The following is a 23894-nucleotide window of genomic DNA, read 5'->3' as shown; positions in this document are numbered from 1 at the left end:
GTTACAAACTGGAAATATGCCTTCATTCATGTTTTCTAATTTAGGTGTCACTATCCCAGCAGTCTGTTCAAACAGTTCTTCATCACCCAAAGCCTCCTGGAATTTTAACAAAGTTCCTCCCTCCTTCACCCCCCAACACCCTTTCCCTCAGCCCCCAGTTAACAGTAGGAAGCATTTCTTTAAAGAGTGGGAAGACTCTCCTTCCACCTCTAAACCCAAACTGAATGAGCCTAAATCTGTTTCTAAAAGGTGTTCCTCTAAAAGAAAATGTCTATGAACAAACTTTCTTTGGAGTCCACTTTCTCAACATGCAAAAAGTCCAGTAAGGATCTCTGGACAAAGAAGTAAAAGCTAATCCTGAGCTCAGATTCTGCATTTCACTCACATGGAGCTCCAGATCTTGATATCTGTTCTTCCCAGATTCATTGTCTGATCACCTACCATATATAAACACAGGTACCCAAGATATCCAAAGGCACAGAAAGAACAGATAATCTTCATTTATCTTCATCCCAGGAGGAAGGTGAGCTGTGCCTATCAGAACCAGGGGAAGAGGAGGAAGAGATGGAAAACAGGTTATTTTCTCCACATCTGTGTGGAATTGTTGTCAAAGGCATTCTCCTCTGTCTAGGGTGATGACTTCTCTGTCAAGAATCTTTTAAAGATACAGGATTAATTGTGTGAATTGGTTTGCCATAGTAATTTGTTTTAATTCCTTCTCTTCAGTTCCACTTATTCCCAAACCCTAAAAGTTTAATTATCAAACCAAACCACCCACAAGCTTAAGGAATGGCGGGAGTAATCATAACTTCCCTGCATGGAAAGGCTAGTTTACACAACTAAACCAGATATTGATATCCACACCAATCAAGCTCCCAGCCTTCTCTGCTGGGGCCTGGTCTGGAACATTTGGATTCTCTTGTATTCGTGGGGACAACAAAGCATCCTGCCCCTCTGGCTTCCAAGCAGAAATGATGGTCCCTAGCATTTAAAGAAAATAAACAGATATCAACTGACTGAAAAGAGAAATGTGATTCATAAGGATAATGTCAGATAACTTCTGACGTCACCAGCAACCTGCTAAATTTTGCATATTGCACCAAGGATTTGGAATACAGCCTGAATGTGGTGTTTGTAGAGCAGAGGTGGGCAAACTATGGCCCACGGGCCACATCCGGCCCGCGGAATCCTCTTGCCTGGCCCCTGAGCTCCTGGCCCGGGAGGCTAGCCCCCGGCCTCTCCCCTGCTGTTCCCCCGCAGCCTCAGTGCGCCGCACTGCTGGCGCAATGCTATGGGTGGCCGGGCAGAGCAGCTACAGAGCTGCGGCCTGACCCAGTGCTCTGTGCTGTGCAGTGGCATGGCTGGCTCCAACCACAGCTGCGCCACCAGCCACCGGTGCTCTAGGCAGCGTGGTAAGGGGGCAAGGAGTAGGGCGGTTGGATAGGGGGCAGGGGAGTTTGAGGTGGTGGTCGGGGCGGGGGTGTGTATAGGGGTCGGGGCGTTCAGAGCGTAGGGAACGGGGGAGTTGAATGGGGGCAGTCAGGAAGGAGGGGAGGTTGGATGGGGCAGTGGGGGACAGTCAGGGGCAGGGATTCTGGGGGCGGTCAGGGGACAGGGAGCAGGCTAGGTGGATGGGGCAGGGGTCCTGGGGGGGACCATCAGGGAACGGGGGGGTTGGATGGGGCAGAAGTCCTGGGGGAGCCGTCAGGGGGAAAGAAGCCGGGGGGGATAGGGGGTGGGGCTTGGGCCATGCCTGGCTGTTTGGGGGGGCCCAGCCTCCCCTAACCAGCCCTCCATACAATTTCTGAAACCTGATGTGCCTCTCAGGCCAAAAAGTTTGTCCGCCCCTGTTGTAGAGGAAGGTTGTTCCCTAAATTACTGTTTCTCCCCCCCACTCTTTTCTGGAAATGCTAGATAAGGATATGGTATTTGATTATCATGTGACATAGATTTTAATAATATGTAAGTAGCAGGCCTGCACAACTCGTAAAGCAGCGGGCCTGCTACTTACATATTATTAAATATAATTCTTTCTTACTCCAAAGAAAATAGCTGCGGGCCGAAACCCCCCGGCCGTGCTGAAACACCACCCCCCCCCCAGCGTCACCCAGCCCCGCCGAACCCCGTCCCCCCCCCTCCCCCCAGTGCCGCCCAGCCCCCGTGTAAGCAAGCAGGACTCACCCCGGCGGCGCCTCCTGCTGGTCTTCTTGGGAATTAGCTCATCCAGCCATTGGAGCGACCTCTGCAGGCCGGTGTCCCACTGCTGCTGGCTCTGTGTCCCTCCTGGACCCCGGTGCCCTTTGATCTGGGGTGCTGCCCCCTGGCAATACCCCCACACTCTGGCTCTTGGTCTCCTCTCTCTGGGGAACCCCCAATCCTCTAATCCCCACTTCACCTCAGTATAAGGCTACTGCCAGTCACTAACTAGCCCCCGTGCCCTGGGGTAGACTGCAGTATATCAGCCACTCATCACAGGCAAGGTTGGGTTTGGACCTGCTGCCTCCCTCTATAGCTGGGCTGCCCCTCTGCAGCCCTGGTACTGGTCTTAGGCCCTTAGCTAGGTCCGCAGCTTGGGGGTTTTCCAGGCTGGAGTTCCCCAGCTCCTCTAGCCTTCCCCAGCCCTGCTCCACTCCCAGTACCCTGCTCAACTTCCTAGCAGCCAGACCCTTCTCTCTCTACAAGCAGAGAGAGACTTCCTCTGGGCCTCTGGCTCACAGCCTTTTTATACAGGCCAGCCGGGGCCTGATTGTGGCATGGCCCAGCTGCAGCGGCTTCCCCAATCAGCTCAGCTTTTCCCCTGCCACAGCCCTCCCCCAAGGCTGTTTTAAGCCCTTCAGGGCAGGAGCGGAGTAACCACCCTGCTACACCCCCCGAAACACATTCCCCACCCCAGCGCCGCCCGCACCGCTGAAACAAACCCTCCTTCCCCAGGGCCCCGCCGAAACAGCTGTGGGCCAAAAAAGAAGGGTTTTTTGGCAGGGTGGGGAGGAGAGGGTGTGATACTTTATTAAGAATTTTTCAATTAAAGCAAACAATTTTTTTAATTATTTTAATTTTTTTTATGAATCATGGAAAAATGAAAAACACCTGTTCCGTTGAAAGAAAACATTTGTACTTTTCATAATTGTCTTGCAAATTTAATGAGAGATATTACATCTCTTTTCGGCAACAAGCTTGTCGTATTCGGGGGTCATATTTGAAGTGGATATTTTCATAATGTCTTCCAAATGGTCGTCAGTCAGAGAAGAACGTTGCTTGTTTTTATTCATGTTCATGATGGAAAATGTTTGTTCACATATGTAAGTGCTTCCAAAAATGCTGAACGTTTTCAGTGCAACTTCAATAAGATTCTTGTATTTTTCATCGTCCAGACTTTTGTAGAAGTCCCACAGGCTGCTTTCTCTGTGCTTATTTCGGTAAACTGCCAAACATTGAAGTTCAGTAATCTCCAACTGCAAATCTTGTGGCACTTCCTCTGGATCCACAGAAAAGGGATCTTCAGTCAGCTTCAACTGGATGTCATCATCTTTAGACAAAGTAAGTCTTCTGTCAAATTCTTCAATCAAAAGATTGATGTGCTTTGCGTATTTTTCTCCTAACTTGGCGTGTTTGTGCTGAGGGATACGCTGTGCACAAGTGGGAAAGTGACACATTTCACCTTTTGACAGCTGACTTCTGAAAAGTTTCAATTTCAGTTTAAAAGCTTTCACTGCTGCACACTTTTGAAATATAAATTGATTTTTTCCCTGAAGTTGAATGTTGAGATCATTCAGGTGTGCTGCAATGTCACAAAAGAAAAAGAGATCTTGATTCCAGGACTCATTTTCAAGCTCCGGGAATTTTATTGGCCCATTTTCTAGGAATTTTGCTATCTCCTCTTTCAAAGCAACGAAACGCTGGAGCACTCTTCCTCAACTCAGCCACCCCACTTCTGTATGGTAGATTAAGTTGCTGCACTCGGCGTCTTCCCCTTCAAGAAAGGCTCGAAATGTCCTATGTTTTAGTCCTCTAGAACCGATGAGGTTTACAGTGGAAACTACCACTAACATTACATGCTCAAATTTTAAGACTTTGTTACACAAAACCTGCTGATGTATAATGCAGTGATGTTTGGTTATTTGTCTCCCGATAAATTCTTCAAGAAGAGTAACTGCTCCAACATTTTTTCCACACATAGCTGGAGCACCATCAGTACAAATGGCCACCAAGTTTGTGAAATCTACTCCCAACTTATCATTCATGGACTTTATCACTTCACTGGAGATTTCTTTTCCAGTTGTGCGACCCATCATGGAGCACATGCTAACAAGTTCTTCAGTAATTTCAAAGTTTTTATCAATACCTCTAATAAAAATAAGAAGTTGGGCGGTGTCTTTTAAATCGGTGCTTTCATCCATAGCTAGGGAGTAAAAGCAGAATTCACTGACTCTCTGCTTTAACTGATTACTTAGGTTACTAGAAATGTCAGCTATTCTTCTCTGTACAGTCATGCGTGATAGACTGACATTCTCAAATATTCCCCTCTTTTCTGGACATAACTCAGATACAGCAATCAACATGCACTTTTTTAAAAACTCGCCTTCTGTGAAACATTTCCCAGCAGCAGCAATTTCCTTAGAAATTTGAAAGCTTACTTTAGTAACTGTATCGTTCTCAGTGCTCACTTTCTTGAAAATTTGCTGTTCTCCACTAAGGTTTTTCACTAAACTGGCTGCTTTAATTATTTTTTCATTTGGGTTCAATTTGGCGAGATTGGGATGTTTAGTTTCAAAGTGCCGCCGAAGGTTGTATTCTTTCGGAACGGCTAACGTTTCGCGACACACAAGGCACAGTATTTTGTCTTTGGAAACAGTACATAAGTATTTATTTGTCCATTCAGTGTTGAAAACTCTGTGCTCTGATTCTATTTTTCTCTTTTTCTTTTCACTCATGGTAGCCATTATGAAGCTCAAGATTTTGTTGAATAAATTCACACACAAGGGAAACGCTCGGTCACACACAAAGAGAAGAGATATCTCACGGCGCGTGGCACACTAGCAAGGCACTGACTGTGTGGAAGCCTGTAGAGGGGGAAAGAAACGGCGCGCATAGGGTAACCAGATCACAGCAGTAAAATAGGACCCGCCCCCTCCCTGCTCGGCCCCACCATTACACCCCTCTTTGACCCCCAGGGGTCACTATATTACTGCACACAGCAGTACCAAAATTTAAAATACTGAAAATGGTATTTTCCTTCCAGCCACCGACTCGCCGCTCCCCTCCTCGCCTCCCCCCAAGTATAAAGCCTCGCCGCCACTACCTGCCCACCCACCCGCTCGGTTCATCATCCCCCCATGAAATAAGGGGAGGGGAAAAGGAGGACAGTTTGAAGGGATTTTCTGGGGGTATGAACTAAGCCGGGGAGGGGGAAGGGGAGCAGTGTGAAGGGATTGGATGTAACTGTCCCACACACAAACACAGGGGCCGCAGGGAGCCCTGGGGGTGGGGGCGGGTGATAGGGGCTGGGGAGGGATAAGGTCCCTGGACCAGGGAAGGGGGCAGCAGTCAGGGCAGGGCAGGTGCAAAACACATACACACACAGGGCCGGCTTTAGGAAGTGTGGGGTCCAATTCGAACATTTTTGGCAGGGCCCCAGCAGGGATGACTAGAAGAAAAAAAAACGTAAAAAAAGCCTTTCCTTTCTTCCATGTAATATTTACTTTCCATAACTATATAAATAATAAAATGATATATTATGTACATTGTGTTATATATGCTGTTGATCGGTTATTGATGAGCTTCATTTCACATGTGTGGGTCTCCGCCACTCCCTGGGAGTGTCCTAGGGTGACCAGATGTCCCGATTTTATAGGGACAGTCCCAGTTTTTGAGTCTTTTTCTTATATAGACTCCTATTACCCCCCCACTCCTGTTCTGGTTTTTCACACTTGCTGTCTGGTCACCCTAGTGGTGTGCACATGTGTGGGTCCCAGCTGCTCCCTGCCCCCCTCATTGAAGCAGGTGTGCAGGGCACCAGTGGACATGGGGCTGGTTGGAGGCAGGGCAGGGGCTGACTGGAGGTAGGGTCTGGCTGCAGGCAGGGCAAGGGGTGCGGGGCTGGCTGGAGATAGGGGGTTATGGGGCGGGCTGGCTGGCTTCAGGCAGGGCCGCAGGGGGGTGCGGCAGGGGTTGGCTGGGCTGGAGACAGAGGAGTGCGGGACTGGCTGGCTTCAGGTAGGGGGGTGCGGCAGGGGTTTGCTGGCGACAGGGCAGGGGGTGCGGGGCTGGGGTAGGCAGGGGTGTGTGTGGGGCTGGCTGGCTTCGGGCAGGGCCGCAGGCGGATGCGGCAGGGGTTGGCTGGAGACAGGGCAGGGGGTGCGGCAGAGGCTGGCTGTGGATGGGGGGGGCGGCAGGGGCTGGCTGCGGGCAGGGCAGGGGGTGCGGGGCTGGCTGGAGATGGGCTGGTGCGGGCAGGGCAGGGGGTGCGGGGCTGGAAGCAGGGCAGGGGGTGGAGCAGGGGCTGGCTGCAGGCAGGGGGTGTGGGGATGGCTGGAGACGGGCTGGCTGCAGGCAGGGCAGGGGGTGCGGGGCTGGGGCATGTGTGGGGCTGGCTGGCTGCGGGCAGGGTAGGAGGTGCGGGGTGGTGTGGGCAGGGGGTGCAGTAAAGGCAGCTGGAGCCCCGGCCCTTTAAATAGCCCCTGAGCCCCCTGCTATCCCAGGGCTCTGGGGGCTATTTAAAGGGCCTGGGGCTTTGGAGCCCCCAGCCCTTTAAATAGCCCCCTGGGGAAGTTGGGCGGCTTGGGCGTGGGGCCCGATTCAGGGGACTTAGTTGAATCGGCCTAAAGCTGACCCTGCACACACACACACACTCAAACTCTCACTCTCACTCTCTCTGTCTCCCTCCTCCCCCCACGGGTTTTTCCGGCTGCCCACAGACAGTTCAAACCCCACCTCATCACTACGGAGGCCGCCCTGGGAGCAACCAGCGCAGTAGCCACCCCACCCCCAACCAAAGAGGGGGTTTGGGGGGTCTCGGCCCAGTCCCCCCCAGCTGCGGCTCGAGCCCAGGCCGGGCGCCCCTCCCCTCACTCGCACTTACCGGCTCTGCCTCGTGCCCAGCGCTTCCCCCCAGAAGTGACGCACCCGCTGTACGCCAGGCGGGGGGGGAGCGGGAGATGGAGACACGTGCACGCGTGTGTGCGCTTCTGGCCATTCGGGCGGTTGGACCGCGGTGCATGGGGGCCCCCAGCAGCCGCGCTTCTGACCGTCCGTGCGGTCGGAGCACAGCACGTGCATGTGGAGCTGTGAGGTTGCCCCACCCCAGGCAGGGGACAAAGCCGGCAGCCGCGCTTCTAACCGGCCGGGGCTGTGAGGTTGCTGCTCTTCCCTCCCCCGCCCCCCAGCAGAGGGCGAACCTGGCAGCTGTGCTTCTGACCGGCCGGCCGGAGCGCTGCGTGCACGCGCGGGACTGTGAGGTCGGCCTCCCTCTCCCTCTCCCCCTCCCCCCGGCAGGGGGCGAACCCGGCAGCCGCGCTTCTCGCCGGCCGGCTGGTCGGAGCGCGGTGTGCACGCGCGGGGCTGTGAGGTTGGCCTCCTCCCCTCCCCCCGGCAGGGGGCAAACCTGGCAGCCGCGCTTCTCAGCGGCCGGAGCGCGGTACGCGCGGGCGGGGCTGTGAGGTCGGCTCAGCCCCTGGGCAGGGGGTGAAGCCGGCAGCTCCCCCCGCCACTTGCTCGCGGGCCGCACAGTGAGCCCCCGCGGGCCGCATGTTGTGCAGGCCTGTAAGTAGCATAATCCAAATTAAACTGTTAGAGGTTTACATTGGTTACAGAGTAGTTTTCACATTATGTCATCCCATCTGTCTCCGTATTGACCTGGTTTTTCTGTTAATGCTATTTATTGTCCTCGGTACAATCACTTATATTTGGAAAGTGGGAGTCTTCACAAGATTTTGTTGCTAATTTATCTATGAAGTTTTATGTAGACAAAGTAGTTTGGTGTACTCCACCATTTTTCTTACTTAATATGGCATCTAATTTTTATCTCAACATGGAAGGAGCCTTATTAATTTTCTGTCATGAGTACTTACAGAAGAAGAGGATCATGTGTCATGTAGATGTCAGGGAGGTTTCCAAATTCTATCTGTAGGTTTTTGTTTTGTTTTTCCATCCCTTTTTTGTAATGGCATGTCTACAAGGGAAGTTAGTGCAGAATAGCAAGGGTTTGTATTTAAAGTGCAATAGCTATTCTGCATTAAATCACTGTGTGGACATTCTTATTCAGTATTAAGAGTGTCTTTCTGTGCTTAGCATTAACTAGGGCTGTCGATTAATCACAGTTAACGCACGCGATTAACTAAAAAAATTAATTGTGATTAAAAAATTAATATTGATTAATCGCACAATAAAATACCTATTGTTACATTGGTTAAATATTTTTGGATGTTTTTCTATGTTTTCAAATATATTGATTTCAATTACAACACAAAATACAAAATGTACAGTGCTCACTTTATATTTATTTTTTATTACAAATATTTGCGCTATAAAAAAACCAAAATAAATAGTATTTTTCACTTCATCTCATACAAGTACTGTAGCACAGTCTCTTTATCGTTAAAGTGCAATGTACAAATGTAGATTTTTTTTGTTACATAACTGCACTCAAAAACAAAACAATGTAATACTTTAGAGCCTACAAGTCCACTCAGTCCGACTTCTCGTTCAGCCAATCAAGTTTGTTTATATTTGCAGGAGATAATTCTGCCCGTTTCTTGTTTACAATGTCACCTGAAAGTGAGAACATGCGTTCGCCTGGCATTGTTGTAACTGGCGTCGCAAGATATTTACATGCCAGATGCACTAAAGATTCATATGTCCCTTCATGCTTCAACCATCGTTCGAGAGGACATGCATCCATACTGATGACTAGTTCTGCTTGATAATGATCCAAAGCAGTGTGGACTGACAGATGTTCATTTTCATCATCTGAGTCAGATGCCACCAGCAGAAGTTTGATTTTCTTTTTTGGTGATTTGGGTTCTGTAGTTTCAGCATCAGAGTGTTGCTCTTCTAAAACTTCTGAAAACATGCTCCACAACTCATCCCTCTTAGATTTTGGAAGGCACTTCAGATTCTTAAACCTTGGGTCAAGTGCTGTAGCTATCTTTAGAAATCTGATATTGGAACCTTCTTTGTGTTTTGTCAAATCTGCAGTGAAAGTGTTCTTAAATCAAATAACATATGCTGGGTCGTCATCCGAGACTACCATAACACAAATATATGGCAGAATGTGGATAAAACCGTGGAGCAGGAGACACACAACTCTCCTCCAAGGACTTCAGTCACAAATTTAATTAATGCATTTTTTTTAAACGAGCATCATCAGCATGGAAGCATATCGTCTGGAATGGTGGTCAAAGCATGAAGCATATGAATGTTTAGCATATCTGGGCACATAAATACCTTGCAATGCCGGATACAAAAGTGCCATGCGAATGCCTGTTCTCACTTTCAAGTGACATTGTAAATAAGAAGCGGGCAGCATTATCTCCCGTAAATGTAAACAAACTTGTTTGTCTTAGCGATTGGCTGAACGAGAAGTCAGACTGAGTGGACTTGTAGGCTCTAAAGTTTTATATTGTTTTATTTTTGAATGCAGTTATTTTTTGTACACAATTCTACATTTGTAAGTTCAACTTTCATGACAAAGAGATTGCACTACAGTACTTGTATTAGGTGAAGTGAAAAATACTATATCTTTTGTTTCTTACAGTGCAAATATTTGTAATCAAAAATAAATATAAAGTGAGTACTCTACATTTTGTATTTTGTGTTGTAACTGAAATCAATATATTTGAAAATGTAGAAAACATCCAAAATATTTAAATAAATCATATTCTATTATTGTTTAATAGCGCGATTAATCGTGATTAATTTTTTTAATTGCTTGACAGCCCTTAGTGTGGAATAAGAGTATCCACACGGGGAGCTTAGTGCAGCTGTTCAGCAGTAGTGAATGCTCATTAGCTATTCTGGGATTTTTCCCTGTTTAGACAAACCCTAATTTAGGAGGCTCAGGTGAGGAGAGTTTTAAAGCCTTATAAATAAGTCTGGCTCACATGTTGGAGGAATATAAATGTAAGAAAGGATTCTGTGTCCTATTCAGATTAGGTCACTGGGTAGACTGGTGTTCTAATGTTCAACTAGATACAACGCGATCCGATATAACACGAATTTGGATATAACGCGGTAAAGCAGTGCTCCGGGGGGGACGGGGCTGCACACTCCGGTGGATCAAAGCAAGTTCAATATAACGCGGTTTCACCTATAATGCGGTAAGATGCTTTGGCTCCCGAGGACAGAGTTATATCGAGGTAGAGGTGTACTGCCTACCTCTTCCCAGCAATGGAAACATTTTCTGGGATTTGATAGTAAAATCTAGTGGAGTCATAGTGTGCCTTTTCTGTGGCTGATAGTTCATGCTGTGGGGATAGGTTAGCAGTCCTATTGCATCTGATTTGGTGACTCATAAATATATGTATGTACATGAATAAACAGAAGAAGTTGGGCAGATATTTCTGCTTTTCATTGCTCATGTTCTGCCCTGGCAGCCATCCAGATCACTCTTTGAGAAACATTGCCTGCTCCAGGATAGCACTGCAAAGTATACTGTGGGATAGTTGTAATTATTTTGACCACTAAAAATTGTATGTTATGCTTTTCTCAATCTTTGAAATTGGAAGAATTGATATTGAAAGTTGTGCAGCTAGGGGACAGTTAAGTGTCTGCAGTATGGTTTCAAATAACAGCCTGGTTTGTGTTGCCATGGCAGCATTTCCTTTCACTTGGTGTGCTCATGAGCTGTTAGTAAAGTGAGACAAGGCTATTTTCTTGCTGATCTGGAGGAGTGTGTGCATTCTGATGTCTGCAAAGAAAAACCATCTCCTTCCTCTGCCTTTATTAACTCACCGCTGAAATCTTGTGTGTTTTTAGTGCATTCATGGTGATATAATCTAAATTAATTGAAGTATATTGGAATAAAACTAACTACTTTTGAGTTGCTTTTATAAACCAGATTTGCAGTGTTAGGAGGAACTACTCAAGGCTGTGGAAAGAGGATGTACGTATTTCAAATCTGCTCTACTAAAATATATTAAACTTTTTTGTTTGGGTTTATTTTGATGATTTTACATAAAGAGTTGTCTGTCCAAGTTGAGCTGCGCAGATGGATTTCTGAGCTGAAATATATTTGGCTTAATTTAATTACAGTTGATAGTCTTTTTTCAGTTTGCAGTTGTGGCTGTGGGCTTGATGCTCCTCTCATGCCAGTGGAGTGGGGAAGCTAAAGCTGGCAAAGAATGAGGAGGGTGCTGTAACAGATCGCTGGGCAAGGGATTCCTCCACACCTGTCAGGCAGCAGGCCTGAGAGGGAGACTTTTACACAGAAGCCTCAGTAGGGGAGGGCTGTGAAAGTCTTGAAGAAGGCCAGAAGACAAGGGCGAGACAGGGTAGCTGGGAGGTGTGTGTGACGGGTTGGATCACAGAACCCCCTTGGGAGCTGCCACCCGATGTGCCAAGACTACCTCTGCTCCTGCTTTCCCTGCCAGCTCACTACCCCAGCACCCTGTCTTGCTGAGCCAGACACACCCGGCTGCTCCAAGAAAGACCCAGGGTCTGAATTACTTGCCCCAAAGCTGCAGGCTTTACTGAAAACAGCTAACAGAAGTGTCCTTGTCTTTAACACCCAGATGCCCAACTCCCAATGGGATCTAAACCCAAATAAATCTGTTTTACCTTGTATAAAGCTTATGCAGGGTAAACTCATAAATTGTTTGCCCTCTATAACACTGATAGAGAGATATGCACAGCTGTTTGCTCCCCCAGGTATTAATACATACTCTGAGTTAATTAATAAGTAAAAAGTGATTTTATTAAATATAGAAAGTAGGATTTAAGTGGTTCTAAGTAGTAACAGACAGAACAAAGTAAGTCATCAAGCAAAATAAACTAAAACACGCAAATCTATGTCTAATCAAACTGAATATAGATAAGATCCTCACCAGTTCCAGAATGCTCCCTTTTACAGACTAATCTCCTTTTAACCTGGGTCCAGCAATCACTCACACCCTTTGCACACTGTCCTTTGTTCCAGTTTCTGTCAAGCATCCTTGGGGGTGGAGAGGCTCTCTCTTTAGGCAGCTGAAGACCAAATGGAGGAGTCTCCCAGGGGTTTAAATAGACTTTCTCTTGTGGGTGGAGACCCCCTCCTCACTCCTATGCAAAGTCCATCTCCAAGATGGAGTTTAGGAGTCAAGTGGGCAAGTCACATGTCCATGCATGACTCACAGTTTTTACAGGTAGCATCCATTGTTTACATGCTACCTTGAACGTCCTCAAGTAGACTTCTTATGTGGATTGGAGCATTCCAAGATCCATTGTCCTTTAAGTGTTTCTTGATTAGGTACTTAATTTCAACATTCCTTTCTCCAGGAACTGACCAAATGCTCTACTAAGGTTCTTTAGAAATCAAGCCAGTACACAGCCATCATTCATAACATTCTTAACTTCGAATACAAAAATGATACATGCATACAAATAGGATTAATACATTCAGTAGATCATAACCTTTACGGAGATATGTTACATGGCATATGTAGCATAAAACACATTCTAAACATATTTCCATAAAGTCTTATGGGAGGTACCGTCACAGTCTGGTTCCCAACCTGAGTAGACTTGAGCTAACATGCTGAGTAGACTTGAGCTAGCTGCTAGTACTGTAACATCCACCAGTGTGGATTTTATTAAATATAGAAAGTAGGATTTAAGTGGTTCTAAGTAGTAACAGACAGAACAAAGTAAGATCCACCAGTGTGGATGTTACGGTACTAGCAGCAGCTCAGGCTAGCCACAGGAGTAAAAGTCTTCTTGTCTCCCGTGAGTCTGAGCCTCGGGAGTTAGTCCCAGCCAGTGCTATAGCATCTATACTGCTACCTCGGCTGGGAATCACACCTCCCAGGTGCAGTGCAAACATACCTTATGGCAGGGGTTCTCACAACAAATTTTTTGGTGGCCTCAGAGTGTGGTGATCAACTCTTATGGGTGGCCGCACTGACACTTTTTTCCTAAAATACTTAATTAACTTTAGAAAAAGCAATTAAATATCCACAGATTCACATCCAAATCATTGTAATTTATATTTGTAGAGTTTTTTGGCAGACTAATGCTGTCTCCTCCTTTGCCCCCCATCTAGGTCTTAATGGGTCCTGGAGCTTGCTGTGAAAAGTGATATTTATATATTTGTTAATATCACAGCACACTTAGTAGCTACCAGGATAGGGTTACCATTCGTCCGGATTCCCCTGGACATGTCCGGCTTTTTGAGCTAAAAATAGCGTCCGGGGGGAATTTGTAAATGTCCGGACTCCCCCCCCCCCCCCCCCCCGCCCCCATGCAGAGCGCACGCGGCTAACAGGGCAGCCGGCCGGATGGTGCCACTTACATGGGGCTCCGACAGCCAGAGAGAGCCCCTCCTCCGCTTCCCCTGCAGCAGAGATCACTCCCTCCTTCCCTGCATTCGCAGATTGCCTTCGGCAGTCTGGAGCTCCTCCCCCGCTCCCGCTCCACTGCTGCCCAGCGTGCCGGGACGAACGGCTCAGGCTTTTTCCTGAGCAAGTTCACAGAGACATTAGGTGAAGGCCAACAACAAAGGGGCCAGGGGGTCGGAGCAGGGGCAGGGAGGTTTTGGATGGGGCAGTCAAGAGACGGGGGGGGGAGTCGGGAGTTCGAGGGGGGTGGCTTTCTGCGGGGGGTGTGGATAAGGTTTTGGGCAGGTAGGGGGTAGGGTCCTGGGGGGCAGTTGGGGGGGGTCTTAGGAGGGGGCAGTTAGGGGACAAGGAACAGGGAGGCTTAGGTAGGGGGTGGGGTCCTGGAGGGCAGTTAGGAGCAGGGGTCCCAGGAGAGGGCGGTCAGGGGACAAGTAGCGGGGGGGGGAGGTTGGGAGTTCTGGGGGCGGGGCTGTCAGGGGGCAGGGGTGGGGAGAGGGATCGGAGCAGTCAGGGGACAGGGAGCAGAGCAGTTTAGATGGGTCGGGAGTTCGGGGGGGGGCTGTCAGGGGGTGGAGAGTGGTTGGATGGGGCGTGGGAGTCCCAAGGGTGTGTCTGGGGGTGGGGGTGTGGATAAGGGTTGGGGCAGTCAGGGTACAGGTAGGGGGTAGGATCCTAGGGGGCCAGTTAGGATGGGGGGAGGGTCTCAGGAGGGGGCAGTCAGGGGACAAGAGGCAGGGAGGCTTAGGTAGGGGGTGGAGTCCTGGGGGGCAGTTAGGGGCAGGGGTCCCAGGAGGGGGCAGTCAGGGGACAAGGAGCGGGGGGGAGGGTTGGGGGTTCTGAGGGTGTGTGTGGGGGGCGGGGCTCCTCCCGTCCTCTTTTTTGCTTGCTGAAATATGGTAACCCTACACCAGGAAGGCTATGGAAAGTGAGAAGTGATATTAGCAAACATACAAATATCCAGCGCCCACCACCGCATGGCTGGAATTGGGGGTAAAAGGCCGACTGAAGCTCCAGAGCCAGGGGTTGGCACCCAAAGCCCTGTGGTTGGAGCTCACTGCTGTGCGGCTAGGCTGGGGATTGGTGCCTGTGGCCAGCGCCTGCCACTGTGTGGCCGGAGCCAGTGCTTGCTGCCACACAGCTGGAACCAGGGGCCGAAGGCTTAAGCCCCGCAGTTGGAGGCCAGGGCTGCGTGGCCAGAGCCAGAGGTGTTAGTAGCCACTGCCCTGAAGTCCCGCAGCTGGAGCCTGCCGCCCAACCCCCCTCTCACCAATGTAGGTCAAGAACTCACCTTGCTCCTGCAGCATTGTGCCCCACCTCTCTCCAGTGGCAGTGCAGGGCAGCGCATCTAGGAGCAACAACGAGGGATGGAGAAGGGCCGATGCTTCTCCATCACCGCCCATGAGGCTGTCATGGCCACATTAAAAGCCCTTGGTGGCCGCATTTGAGAAATATTGCCTTAGGGCCAGTGAGACTGACTGGGGTGCATTGTTTTGAATCATTGTTAAACAAAAAGTCTCAGAAGAGAATTGGAACTGTGCAATCATTTGGAGCATGATTTCACAATCAGATTGCAATTGTGCTTCAGCCACAGAAGACAAAAAGCAGTAGTAACTTACAGCTGTGAATTCACAGGAGAAAAGGCCCTTTTGATGAGACATTCTATTCTAACGTCTTGTCTATATGGGAGGTTACTCCAGAATAGTTATTTCTGATTAATTCCACATGTGGACACTCTTATTCCGGAATAAGAGCATCCACACATGGAGTTAATCAGAAATAGTTAATCATTTTAAAATTTACACCCAGATTAATTTTTATGTGTAGACAAGCCATAAGAAACACTGTTTTATCAATGCTTTGGACAAGAAAAAGTACTCCCAGGTGTGATATTGCCACCAACCCAAGAGTCTCAATACTGTCCTGAAATATGCAGACTGGCCTGGGAGATTTTTGCTATTATAAAAAATCCAAACATTGGCAATTTAAAAAGCCTTCCATTTAGTTTGCTTTACTCTGCTACTATTTCGAGTTGAATTATAAAAGTTACAAATGTCACTGTTTTTTAAATTTTTTTTGCACACATGCATTTTCTTTTTTAGATTGCCCATCCTTATTTACTCCAGATCTTAAAATGAATCAGCAATTCATTTGTTTGTTTACACTGACAATTAAATTTTCCATTTTGGTAGATGTGAAATAAAAGTTATGATCACATTTCAATAAGCATAGCTATAGTCGCAGCTGAGGTGGAAAGTCACACACATCCTCCTCCCGCAGTGGAGTGTGATCATCACAGCCTAATTAAGACCTAAGACCTTTTAAGGTTTATCTTGACTAGGAAAAGTGTTCAAGTTTAGATCGGATTTAGGTAACACCACATGCTAGCTAAGTCTGACCTAAATTCCATCCTTTTTCCTAGTATAGTTACACCTTTAGCTTAAGTTTTATCTAGTTTGTGTTGCAGCCTAGGCAGGAGGAAATAACTGTAGACGTATCTTGGTGGTATTGGTTAATGCTGAATGCTACTATATACAGTCCTCGGGCTTTAAAGAAGTTTTCTTTTGCGCTGTGAAATTAATGTGTGTGTCTTTAGAAGGCCAAGTTCTGATTTCCTTGACCTGCATTCTAAAAGCTGGAGTGGATCAAGTGATCAGTAAAGTAAGGATCAGCTTCCTTCCTATTGGTGACATTGTATACAGTTCTTTCAACTGGGTCTTTCACATCTGTACCCCAAAGAGGCAGTGCCAGGTTGAAATTCACATCAATTCCCACTAAGTTTTCACTGAGTGGTGAATCTGAGCACAGTAGTTACTTATTGCTCCACAGGCAGTGCCATAAAGAAGCTGATTTATTGCTGTGTTTAGCACAATTGAAGCGCAGGTAAAATTTTATCCTATTCAGAATAGGAATACCCTATGTAGAAATTGAATGATAAATAGGATGAGTTTTCAGTGCTCCATGAGGGAAGGAGTGAGAGCCCTCAAGGAAGGAAGAGGAAGCCAAGCGGGTGGGTCCTTTGAGGAGTAGACTAGAATGGAATGAGCCCGCAAGCCAACCCAGGAGCAATTCTCAAGAATGAGCCCCAGAAGAAAGCTGGGAAAAAGAAGAGGCTCTCACCAGCAGCTAGCACAGTTGTTGCACAAAGCTAATTTTCAAATAAGATAATGGCACAATATCAGGGTGGATTTGATTTAAATCATGATTTAAATCACTAGTCAGGAAGACTTGATTTAATCATGGATTTCTACATAAAACTGCATTCTTGTTGGCTGTTATAACCTTAATACATATTCTTCACAACTCAGAGATAGATGTAGGTTTCATTTTTAGAAGGTACACACTATACATTTTTTAGGTGATTTGTTTTGAAAACTTTTCAGATTAGTTTTACAGCTTTCTCAGAAAATGAATGATTGGTTATTTCATTTACCAAAGGTAATTGAAGCAGATATTTATGAAGTCATTGGAAGGTGAACTTTCTCCAATTCAACAGGTTAATCATTAACATTTGGAGGATTTTCTTGCCATGCTGTATTAGGAGGAGAACATCACCAGACAGACATTTAAATTGTTAATTAACTAAAACAACAACATTCTGTATTCTGGATTTTTTTCTTAAACAGCAAACATAATATTTTAACAAAACAAGCATATGAATTTTTGAATTTAGTTAAACATTCAAGTTTTTTAAAATCAGGTTTGTTTTTGTTAAAATTGTTTTTAACTAAAATGGTTAAATTAAATATATATATTTTTAAAAACAAAAATTAAATTGACTATGTCAGCCAGGTCAACATGAGAAACTTTATATTGGCTTCTGCAGCTAATTCAGTCATCTTCACCTTCATTTTCCTGTTTGCTCATAATCTGGAAAAGAAAAACAAGCTTTCCTGCTTTTTCGGGTCCCAAACGATTTCTCAATTTGAAATGAATTAGTCCAAAGGAAGAAAATATTCTTTCTACGCTGGCAGAAGAAGCTACTGCTGTTAAAAGGGAGATTATCACTTCAACAGTCTCTGAATCCAAGTGCTTAACTGACTTCCACCAGTTCACTGGTGTGCCTTTCTTTGAAACATCATCAGCAAACATATGGTATATTTCTTGAATGGTTCACTTTTAGCTCTGAAGTTTATTATAGTTGGCATTATGGAGGGATGATGACTATCCAGCAAACTCTTCTTCGGCAGTTAAGGTTTGACCCTGGTATTGAGTCTGTTTGCAAGAAAATGAGCTGGAGATAGTGCTTGTCCCATTCGTTTTTTTAAATACTTGTAATTTAACTCTGTCATTGCATATTTCTCTTTTTAAGATCCCACTCAGTTCTTTCCAAATTTCAACAGCATCAGCAATAAAACCGCTATTTCTCTGCATTTTGTTCAAGGCTACTGAAATAGGCTTCAGGATACGCAGCATGTGTTCAACATTTCTCTTAAGCCCAATGGTGAGAACTTTGGCTGTGACAGTGCCATCTATTTTTTCACGATTTTGTTCACAAACTGTCATCAGATTAGGCCAGTTCTTGATATAGTGCTCAAAACAGTCCATTACTGAGTTCCATCGCACGTCTTGTGGGAGAGTTAGCTTGGGTCCTCCCACTTTTTTCAAAGCAGCTGCTGCAAAGTGGTTGTTACGGAAGGATTTTGCAATTTCAACAACTTTAGCCTTATTTCTGGAACACTGAAGTCTTTAGCTAGGAGGTGCATCGAATGAGCACTGCAACCATATGTTATTAGCTTGGGACTCTCCTCACTCTCTTCTAAACAATTTCTTCTCATCTTGGATGCATTTGCAGCATTGTCTGTGACCAAGCTGCGTACTAGACATTTGAATTTTTTCCCCACAGTTTGTTATAACTTTTACTGCTACTTCTTGTAAGTATTCTGCTGTGTGTGCATTTCCTGATGTATCAATTGTTTCTGTAAGGAAGACATTCCCTTCTTCTGTTGTCACACAAGCAGATACAACAGGATCATTGTGGACATTGCTCCACCCATCAAGACTCAGGTTAACTATTTTATCCTCTAGACCTTTTGCACATTGCTCAATTTCTCTTTCATACACTTTATCCAGCAATTTGCCTGCGACATCTGCTCTGTTGGGTGGACTGTATCCTGGTCTTAATGACTGAACCATGTTAATGAAGTGTGGGTTCTCAATCATATGGAAAGGAAAGTTTGTTGCATAAACAACCCAGGCAATTTTTTCATCAATTACCTCTTTTTGTAATCAGCTGGTTCTTATCACAAACTTATCTATGGTTGTTTGTGGATGATGGAGATTTTTTTTCTCTTTTTGCTACAGGTGATCTACTGTGGCTATGTGACATACATGATGTGACTGAAACACTATCATTGGCAGATAACTCTGAAACTATAAACATGTGCTATGTATTTATACCTGCCTCTGTATTTTCCACTCCATGCATCTGATGAAGTGGGTTTTAGCCCACAAAAGCTTATGCCCAAATAAATTTGTTGGTCTCTAAGCTGCCACAAGGACTCCTCGTTGTTTTTTCTGAAACTATAGAAAATGCTGGTGATATTGAAGGTGGATCGTCTTCAGAATCCTGTATGTTGAGGATGGATTCTCCTAAACAAAATAAGTCAATGCAATTATTTAATTATTACCATACTGCTCATTTAGTATTACATTCACTGACACTCAGTACTACTTTAAAGGTGAAATTGTAAAAGGAAGATCTGCCTATTTCAGCTATTTATTTCTATTTATTTTTTATCAGAACTGCATCTAAAATGATAGTACCATAGAGTAACAACTATATTTTTTGTGCAAACATGAGAATTCAAGAATTGTCCAGGAGGAAGACAGGCAGTCCTTAAGAAAGAAGTATGAAATAAAAAAGTTTACCAACCTGAAGATCCTGCATGTTCAGACATGTTCCTTTCATCATCTTCAACGCCGCTTCCTCCTGAGAAAGAACACTTCTCATGATGTTGTTTCATTCAGGCAACCAGGCCTTGCATTTCTTTGTTGCACTGTTTGCATTTTGCACGTATGCCTGTCTTACCCACAGGTAGAGGAACTTCCTTAAAATATTCCCAAACTGGGTCTCTTTTACGGCCTGCTGTCATTACAAGTTTTCCCTTCTAGTGAGAGAATGGTATGTGTGATGGGGCAAGGCCAGATGGCTATAGGAAAGTAGTGAGAAACAGGTATGTTAGCCCCAGGCTAAACAAATCCCTGTTACCATGGTAACCAAATGGCAGTTGCTCCAGGTTAATCAAGACACCTGGGGCCAATTAAGATCCTTCCAGAAAGCAGTGGAGACAGCTAGGTTGATTGGGACACCTGAAGCCAATCAGGGGCTGGCTGAAACTAGTTAAAAGCCTCCCAGTTAGTCAGGGAGGTGTGCATGTCAGGAGCTGTGGGAGGAAGTTGTGCTGTTGGAGACATTGAGCAGTACACACCATATCAGGCACAAGGAAGGAGGCCCTGAGGTAAGAGTGAAGTGGAGCTTGAGGAAGTGGGGACTGCTGTGGGGAAGTAGCCCAGGGAATTGTATGTGTCCTGTTTCTAAAAGATCAGCTACCATAGCTGATACTATTAGGGTCCCTAGGCTGGGACCTGGAGCCTGGAGTAGAGGGTGGGCCTGGGCTCCCTCCTTTGCTCCCCTGATTAATCACTGAGACTGTGAGACCACAGAGACTGTGCAAGGGAGGATAGCTTCTCCTCACCTCCCTTGCTGGCTTATGATGAAAATGGCTCAGTAGGCTGTGACCCCTGCCTCTAGAGAGAGAAGGGCTATGTGGAGGGTCACAGTAAACCTCTGAGGCTAGTGAAATCCACCAGGAAATGTGGGGCCCACGGAGACAAGGACAGAGCTTTGTCACATATGGTAGATCTCAAGGCTTCTAGAATATGCTGCTCAAACAGTTTCACTTTTGTTTCTACTGCCTGTCTCTCCCTTCTCACATTTATCTCCAGACTTCTTCTCCTTGTCCAGATCTATCCTGCCCCCAACAATCTTCTATTCATTGAACTTTTTGAAACTTTGCACTTTTAGAGAGAGGTAAGGGATTGACTCTGTGTTCACAAATTTGCAGCGGGACAATAGGATTGAGGTCTGTTATTTCTCTCTCTCTCTCTCTCTCTCTCTCTCTCTCTCTCTCTATATATATTTATTTATTTATTTAAAAACTTTTTTGCTGTTAACGCAAATCCAGTTTGAGAACTGCAAAACTAAGCATCTCTGATGGTATCTTCTAGACTGAGCACTGAGTCTCATTGGGTAGACAGAAAAATTAACCTAAATAATCCATGCAGAAGCCCCTGGAACCCCATAAGATTGGGTCCCTACTCCATGAACTATTGGAACTAATTTTCAAAACTTTTATTAAATATTACATGAATATATTGTTTCATACTATAGAATTTGTAATCCCTAATCCATGATGAAATATCTTTGAGCTATAATATATCTTAAATAAAACTATCTTTAGATAGGTTTTTTCCCTCAAAAAGCATTTTATCAAAAACTTTTTTTTTAATTTTTAAAAAATCATTGGTTTTTATCCACCCTGAGTAATGTACTCTTATTAAGAGGGTGGGTTCAGCCAGTTAGGGTAATCAGAGCTGTGGTGGGGTTAACTAGCTAATAGTCTATTTAAATAAAAATATCTAAAGAAAAAAAGTTGGTGTATTTCTTATAGTTTTCACACTAAGCTTTGTTGCAGGGTAAAGAATAGTATCCAGTAAAAAAGGAATTTTACAGAAAGCAACATTCAGCGGCATCTGTTCGTAGGGCATTTCAATAACTACTAAATACTCTGTTTTATTTCTGAATTTTTTCCCTAATTCATAGTGCAAGCTCTTTTTACAACAAAATATTTCATCTTATGAAAAAAGCCCAATAACTTAAATCCCTCCGTGAGTGGATGCTACACTGGTGCTTTCTAAGCCTTGACAATATTTAATTGTCAGGAAACATCAGTTCATAAAAGCATAGGAATGGATCCTCAGCTGGTGTAAATAGTTATAGGCCCACTGAAGTCAGTAGGTATTTGACAATTTACAACTGCTGAGGCTTTATCCCATGAAGTTTGAAACTTCATTCTGAAACATTTTCCACATGTATTGACCAGATTACTTTTATTTTCTCTTCTGTCCTAAAATATAGAACTGCTCTAATGCAAATATTTAATAATCAACATGTGAGAATGGCTGTCTGGTATTATGCATTTTCTGTTCTTCTTTTTATAAATTAACACAGAATCATTTATATTTGTCTTTTTTTAATTTTTTTTGCTTGATCCACCTTCCATCATCCGTATGCATTAGTGGCTTTTGTAAGATTCTGCCAGACTTCTCAACAGCAAAACTTGGCACTGCTACCCTCCTAGCTGTGACATTATAGCTTACTGGGATAGGGTTGCTTTATCTCTCACTATCTGATTTGTCTCTTCTGTATTACAAGAAGCAACTAGCCTGACTAATAGCTTTCCCCTATATGCAGTGAGTGGGTAAAGAAGCTTTGGGAGAAGTAGAGCATGTTCTCTCCTGCTTAGTTTTTTGATATGTCAATTTGAATAACCTGGAATGTGTAGCAAAATAGTGATAACATTGCTGGGCTTATGGGTACTGCCAAGTAGGATACACTAAATTGTCAGGGTTTCAGGTTTTGGAAACATGGGACCACAATAATTCACTTAGTAGTTGGTTACCAGACATGATGATTTGTCACTAAACTATAAGCCACAGGGAGTCATTGGCCTTATCTGGACTAGGAAAAATACCATTTTTCCCCATCAAATTCAATTGAGCTAGTTTAACGCAATTGAATTAACATCAGTATAGGCTCAGTGTGATGGGTTGTTTTTAAAAAAAAAAAAAAAAAAAAACCCTGGCTAGGAAAGGGTTAACGAGCTGCTGTGGGCTCAGGCATCCCGACCATGCTATAGGTATCAGGTTTGGAGGAAGAGGTTAAAAGGGTAGAGTCCAGCTCATTTGGGAACTGGCTGGAAGGAAGAGCAGACCTCCAGGTCTCGCTTTGTGAGAAGCCTTCTGGGGTCAGGAACTGCTTGAGATTGCTGCCAGCTAGTCTCTCTCTGAGGGAAGATAGGCTTGACGGAGGACTTTTTTTATTTTGATTTGCTACCACTGCCTTCCTTGCCATTGCTGGGAAAGACTGCTGTAGGTGTTGCGCCTCCCTCCCTCCCACCCCCGAAAGGGGTGACAGCCTAATAAAACACTTTTGTCTTGTACGCCTGACTGGGAACCCAGCAGTGGTTGCCCACGAGCTTAAGAGCAACTCTGTTGCACAAGGTTGAACCCCTTTAGTAATTTTAGATGGTTGAGTTATAGTCTAATTTGATCTGCTAAAATCTAAACTGTGCTTATATTGGTGTTAAATGGGGGGGTTCATTCAAGCTAAGGTCATTTGACTGAAAAAAGTATTTTTCCCCAAGTCTTGACAAGGCCATGGACTTCAGTGTACTGTAGAAGAAACTGGCTGTTCACGTTTTTGATTTATTGTAAAATACTATTCCAACCAGAAAGCAAAGATGGGGGAAGATGAGACCACAGGGTCATCAGAGTATTACTCAAGAGTCCTAAGAGATACAAGAGCCTTCTGAACTGAAACATTAATGCAGAAACAGTCATTCAGATAAAAAGAGGAATTGGGCCTGGGGTCAGTCGGACAGTGTTTGTGTTTCTGACTTCCTGGAATTCTTAATTTCCAGCCAGACTCTGCAGTGGTTGCAGCAGCTAGTCTAACCTAACCCTTGCTGCTTTCACTTCATTTAAGGACATGTCTACACACTGAGGCTTGGTCTACACTTAAAGTTAATAGCTTCATTGGGCAGGGATGTGAAAAACCCCACCCCTGCAAGTGACATGGCTATGTCGACAAAACCCCCAGTGTACACACAGCTATGTGGATGGAAGAGTATTTCTGTCAACATAGCTAACATCGTTCAGGAAGGTAGTGTTCCTACATCAGCAGAAAAACTTTTTCTGTAGGTATCAGCGGTTTCTACACTAAGTGCTCTGCAAGCTTAGGCTATGGGACATAGACATAACCTGAGAATAAACTATTCTGATTTTAAACACCTTTTATATTGGTGTAACTACAGCCCTTATAATTAGGGGATTGTACTTTTTTAAACTGTTTCTAACCCAGTCTAGCAATACAAAAGCTGTGTGTAGACCAGCCCTTACATTCATACACACTCCTGGGATGCTGACTTCCCTTGCACCTAGTCAACCCAAAAATGATTTTCTTTTGAAGGTTAGAAGAAAACTGAAGTTTTTCTCAGTTATGCTGCTGTTAATTCACACATTTGTTTTTCAGAATTAGTTTTCCCTTTTCTCATGTGATAAATCAAACATGACTTGTTTTTGCAACTT

At 45.2% G+C, this 23894-nt stretch overlaps 1 protein-coding gene across 10 annotated transcripts in view; it reads left to right on the top strand.

Moving 5' to 3' along the window:
- FOXN2 (forkhead box N2) overlaps positions 1 to 23894 on the top strand; it is a 125683-nt gene that overhangs the window by 76579 nt on the left and 25210 nt on the right. The window lies entirely within an intron of this gene.

This window comes from Chrysemys picta, chromosome 3 (assembly GCF_011386835.1).
Source record: "Chrysemys picta bellii isolate R12L10 chromosome 3, ASM1138683v2, whole genome shotgun sequence".
NCBI classification, from domain to species: Eukaryota; Metazoa; Chordata; order Testudines; family Emydidae; genus Chrysemys; species Chrysemys picta.
The sequence above is the reverse complement of the archived record's forward strand: the minus strand, read 5'-3'. Positions and strand labels throughout refer to the sequence as shown.